At 41.2% G+C, this 6,170-nt stretch overlaps 1 long non-coding RNA gene across 1 annotated transcript; it reads right to left on the bottom strand.

Moving 5' to 3' along the window:
- Positions 1 to 827: 827 nt before the first annotated feature.
- On the bottom strand, positions 828 to 5,149 carry LOC143862208 (uncharacterized). Its single transcript, XR_013240211.1, has 2 exons — positions 4,851 to 5,149; positions 828 to 1,768 (listed from the first exon to the last, which is right to left on the bottom strand). It is a non-coding gene; the product is annotated as an uncharacterized LOC143862208 (long non-coding RNA).
- Positions 5,150 to 6,170: the final 1,021 nt, after the last annotated feature.

The raw sequence follows: 6,170 nt of genomic DNA, 5'->3' as shown, positions 1-6,170 counted from the left end.
TCAGGTCTCGCGTAGTTCGGGGCGGATGCCCCTAGTTTGATGGGTTTTCAAGAAAATTTCATTCAGGCTCGAAGGGTTTACAAACCGGTATTCTTTGACACGGGGTTATGATTTTGGGATTTATTCGGCCAAAGGAGCCTTCCGATGTTCAGATTGGGAATCGATCTAGAGTCTCTCTAGTACTAATTATTTATTTATTTTTATTTTTATTTTTTTCACGGAGTTTGACGGCATTTCCCGGTAAGAGATAATGATTCTTCTTCCTTCTGGATATTGATGTACTTTGACTTTGAGAGTGCATAATGGTTTTTTGGACATCCTTTAATCCTTGAATCGGTGGCCCTTGATATTTTGATGATCGCTCTGAGATGATTGCTCTTGCACTTTTCATATTGAATTTGATGGTTTTACATTGTCACTGGTGAAACCTGTGACCAGGGCCATTGACTGGAGATATGGAAGTTGTTTCGAATCCATGCCCCTTGTATAGCATGTGATATTCACTTCATTCTTTCTTGAACCTTCTATCTGGGTCTTTCTTCTGGCATTAATGGTAGCGCTTACTGGACCATCTCTTTATCCTCGAAATGGGTTTACCAATTCTTCACACTCTTCAGAGGGCAATGTATTTCCAACAGGCATTTACTGAATCAAAGTTTCAGTGCCAATGTTTATCATTTCAATTTCATCTTTGAAAGGCTGGGATTGGCGCTCCTCTTGTTCAAGTAATTGTTGTGACTCAAGTGGAGTTTCGTCAATTTTGTCTTCATTTGAGGAGGGAGTATTATTCTCATTGTTTATTAAAGTCAGAAGCGCAAACTGGAATGTATAGAGAAAGCAAGTTTTATTGAATTGAAAAAGACCACATCTGATAAGACTTATTCTGAACAGACTCAGAATTCACACTCTTGACTCAAAAAGTAAGAAACGACTCAACTGAACTAGAAATTTATTCAAACTTTTAGAAGACTGCACTTAATAACTGGACTTGACATCATGACTGGACTTAATTAAAATAACAAAAGGACTAAGACTGCTGCAACTATCTGGCTTTGGAGGCTCAGCAAGGGCTGGCTCATAACTAGACCTGTTTCTTTTGTTAACCATAGGTCGTCTAAACAACGAGATCATCTAGCGACAGGGGATCAAGGAATCCTTCTGGCAACACTATGTTTAGATCTCCTCCGGCATCTGCGTCACTGTCGTCGTCACTACTACTACTGAGCTCGATTATCGGATTTGGTTTGGATGGTCTTTCGTGTTCATGCTCATCAGTCAGAGACTTGAGTGGTTCCTTAGAGCTTTGACTGGCCGAGTTCCATATAACAAAACTTCCTTCTCTATCATCTTGGAGCTTGGAGTCTTACGGTTGGAAACAATTGGTCTTCATTTGTTGCTTCATTTGATGAATCTTCTGCGCGAGGGCAGCCACTTGTCTAGAGAGATTCAGAATCAATCCTTCAGAACCCGTGGCCATGGAACTTTGAGCACACCCATATGCCATGGAGAAGCTAGGGCTTTTGCCTTTAGAGGTAACATCAGCTGAGCCAAATATCTCATTCAATTGAGCTCTGATGCAACGATTCTCTTCTTTAAGCTCTTGCAATTGTTGGAGGATAAGAGCCAAGGTATCAGCAGTGGTATTGGACTGGGTATTTCTCGAGCTTTCAGCCAAAGGAGCTGACGGAGGAAGTGGTGCAGAATCTAGATCAACAACGGAAGGTTGTGGAGAGCCAGGCCTCATTTGTAATAATGAATTGATCCGGACCTGAAAAATATTAGACATGGCTATGACAGTTCCTGGAATGGAAACAAGGAATATAAAGTGTATGCTTGACATTCAAGGTGCGCTCTATACTTGACGATTGAAAGATGGTTATGGGTTAAACAAGCAATAGAAATGACAGAATGAATCCCATAGTGACTGAGACACGATGATGGCGACACGAATGTATTAGGGGATGCCCCTAGTTTAAGGGTCATGGGAATAGACTCTGAGAAGCTTATAGAAATAATCTTGTAACAGGTTACCCCTAGAGTAAGAAGAGACCAATGATATAAACAAGATTGGATCATCTGGACCAGGTATGATCAGATCATGAGATTGCATAATCGAAAGATTGTGAGATTCTGCTCCTGCCAGTTAGGGGATGGCATGAAGATACGATCGAATCGTATGACAGAAGAATGAAAGACACACGATCAAAAGATTAGATGAGATTACATAGGATTGCTTTCAACGGGTAGATCAGGAATGACTAATCCTATGAGATCTTTGGAAATGATGGGATTTATATCCTAACCCTAAAGGAAAAGTTTTTTTTAATCCTTTTACATTTTGACAAGGGTTACCTGAAGGCATCAATCCTAATCCTAATCTAGCGGAGTGGAGAGAGGATCTCAACTCATGACTTTGTTTGTGTACCTAAGGACCGATCGTAGCCATTGGAAGATGGACCACAACCTAATCTAGACACAAATGGGTAGGATATCCTAAACTAGGCTCACACACCTGATGCACGTCTGTTCCTATACTACATGCATGTGTGGTTAATCTAGGGGTAAGGCCAAGAGTTCCCTTAGCGCGAATCCGTGCTCAATATACTGTACCAGTGTCCAGTGTATCAGTACGTGAACAAGAGATCCGTTTACTTACCATGAAGGTACTAGGCTAAGAGTGGAATGCTTCTCTAGTACAGAGGCACCAGGTGATGAAATCCCAGTCAACCATGCTAGATAACACTCCGGGTTCCTAAAATAGGATGTGTGTGCATGTGAGATGCAATGCAAGTGATGTAAGTGTGTGCAATATGTTTGCGCAATCTATGATGCCTTCAAGTTTTGTTAGATTAAATTTGAGTAAAATGTGATGAGAAAATGAAACATACAAACTAATCTAATAAGTATATAAGAGATAGAGTTTTCATGAGCCAGTTAAATTAAATTCAAATGAGTTATCCTTTGAAGTTTTAATGAAGTTAGGTGGTCCCCACCAGAGTCGCCAAACTGTGGGACCCGATCCCGCGAGAGGGGTGGGGCGCGAGCCGCCACGCTCTCTCTTGGTCTCTTGTACCCACGCGATTGGCGTGTGCTCTTTTATTATTGATTTTAATTCATCTTTTATATGAACTTGGGATCACTAAGGCAATCCGAATTCCACACAAAAGAGAGTGACAGAGTCGCCACCTAGATGTGGGATCTAGGACCCATAATTAACCAGAAATCTAGGCTCGTTACCTGGTTACAAGAATGGAAGGTATGGGGAGTTATCCACGACATGCACCATTCCTGCCCGATAATCGGTCTTCAATTCCAAAAGTTAACTCTTTTGAATTTCGTTTAAATGGCTCATTTAACTCTATGTTAGTGTGCTAACTACGTGACATGCATCCTATGATCTAATTTCAATGTAGATCCTAAATGTGTATCTTGATTTCTTAATTTGTTTGAATTCAATCTAAGTGAAAGTTTTTCTAAAATTCTAATTTCATGGAAAGTCCTAAGTGATTAAATTTTACAAGAAAATTAATATACAAAACCCCACAATTTGTTGTGGAGCCGACTCGCGGTTGCTATGCCATCAGACATCCAAGCTGCCTACGTACCCAAGCCTCACTGGGATCAGAGTCGACGTAGTTCGGTTGGATTGGAGACTTGAGATTGAAAATCGAGACTTGGATTGGAAGCTCGGGTTGACTCGGGTTGGCTCGGGCTGACTTGATTTGAACTCAGGTTGAACCCGGGCTGACTTGGGTTGACTCGGGTTAACTCGGGGTGCCCCGTTAGATTCTCTTGAGTGGGCCTAGTTTATAACCAAATGATGGTGGGGTCCAAGTTTGTGACCGAATGGTGGTGGGATAATTGTGAGGTCAAATGATCTAGAGAAGATCTGTTAGATCACTTTGGGAGCATGCTATGGGCTATGGGTATGTATGATGGGTGAATGGGCTATAGGCATGAAAAAGGTTTGATGGGATGAATGGAAATAGGTGAGGTCGGATGAGATGTGGGAAATAGGATATGGGATGGGGAATAGGGTGGTGACTATGGATGGGATGTGTGAGATATGCGGATGAGTGTAGGCCATGGCATGACCGAATGGTATGGGGAATTTGAAGCTGAAGGGTGTGAGGGTGAGGGTGAGGCCGAATAAGACTTGGGCCATGGGAGTTGGGCCGAGTGGGCTGCAGGGTTTGGGTCAAGGCCGCTTGATCCATGGGGTTTGGGGTCAAGGCCAAGTGGAGCATGTGTAGAGGTAGAGATTCGTAGGGTCAAGCTGGGGTTAAGGATCCGGCTTAGGGGTGCGGCTTAAGGTATGGGTTAGGGCGCGGCTTGGGGTGCGTGTTTAGGGGCGAGTTATGGCTAGGCTGGATGCGCTTCAATGGTTTATTGGGTTTCTTTATGCCTTCTGACTTGGTTATAGTGCTCTCTTTTGGATATTGTAATGAATTAATTATTGACAAATTACGCACAAATGGCAAAACTTTTGTAGTCATCAATACATAGATGTGTAGACATTAATCACCATAAACACATTCTTAATGACATGTTAGTGCTTATTTCAATGGTTGAGATCCACTATTGTACACAATCTACGCATCGGATCATTACAATGGAATGCAGGAGGCGAACGAATATCAATTCAGGACGAATTAAATTTATGTAATCCGAAGATAAACTTCTTCAACAACTGGCAGTTGGGGCCTTGGGACGGAAATCATGGATCTGACCCGTTCCTTAGGATTTTGGAAATATTGTGATAGAAACCCAAACTGCTAGTTGTCAAAGAGGAGTCGCAAAACTAAATTCGCCACCCTGTCTCATGATTTAAGAATGATGATGAGAGTTACCTGAATTTTTGACGATGATGGATGGGCTTTAGATGTCGGCCTTCTTCGCTCAAAATCCTCGGATGAACTTCGTAATGCTGATGGATTTTGGAATTGAAAGGTAAGTACTATTGGGTGTACAAGGGAGTGAGAAGGGGGCTGTTGGGGAGTGATGCTTAGTCTGGGCTATGGGATATGGGCTTGCTAAGCTATGAGATATGGATATGCTTGTGGTGTTTGGTTAATGAGGCATGGCTATGAGGTAGGGGTTGGGCCTTAATGGCCATGCGGCCAGGAAAAGGAAAGGGGGACGACTTTTTTTTTTTTTTTTTTTTTTTGCATGGAAGGGAGAGTAGGGTATTTATAGGTGAGGAGGGCCCAAAGTTGCTAAAACCAAAAGATATATGTGTATGGTTGAGATCATTTTGTCATACTTGGAAAAGTTTTCAAAGGTCAAGATGGTTGCCATATATCCAAAAAATCTCTTAACATGAAAATATTTCTTTAATGAAGATGCCTTTTCTAAAATCATAACTCTTGAAGTTGCAATGGGATTTTTAACTTTTGGAAACAAACTTTTACAGCCACTTCTTGCTTAAAGAAAACGCCATTTGCTGGGATTTAATTGATCTTTTCATTCTTAGAAATGATCTTAAAGAGGCAACACATATATCTTTTCAGTTAGTGCAATTTTTGGAGATTTAGGAAGTAAGCTAAGGATGGCCTAAGGAACAAATGGGGGACCAGAAAAATGCAACCACACGTTTTCCCATGGAGGATAAAACGTGTGGTTTACAAAAGGGAGTACAGGGTGAGAGAGAAATGAGAGGAAATGAAGAAAGAGAGGGAAAACTTAAAATTGGGGATTTTTGTGAGATTTTGTCTGTACTTTTCCGAGATATTTACCAATTATGAGTCCCTGAGTTTTTCTCTTTCTTTTAAGCCCAATATTTACATATAAATTCCAAAATTAATTTTTTTCGTCCAACGGGAGCCTTCGGTTTCCAACAGTGGATCGTTTTTCCAACCGTTGATCAAACTGGCGATCCGATTGGACCAATCAACTTGATCAACTTTGGATCGCTGATCCGAGCCTTCAAACCATCAATTGATGAGTTTAAAATCTATTGTTGATCATGGAATTGAATAATTTTGACGGTTCTCATTTGTCCTACCTTGATCCGTGACTTTTCACTGGTTTTTTTTTGCTCACTTAAGTGATCTGATGTTTAATCCAGATTTGAAATCAACCTTGAACAATCTAATTTTGATTAAATGATCACAAATTATTGGTAAAGAAAGATACCCAGGTCAAGATTTGCCCTCGATCTGGCGATTTAT

This window comes from Tasmannia lanceolata, unplaced genomic scaffold (genome assembly GCF_043159265.1).
Source record: "Tasmannia lanceolata isolate RefF3 unplaced genomic scaffold, GAP_Taslan_0.1 ptg000003l, whole genome shotgun sequence".
Classification (NCBI taxonomy): Eukaryota; Viridiplantae; Streptophyta; class Magnoliopsida; order Canellales; family Winteraceae; genus Tasmannia; species Tasmannia lanceolata.
The sequence above is the reverse complement of the archived record's forward strand: the minus strand, read 5'-3'. Positions and strand labels throughout refer to the sequence as shown.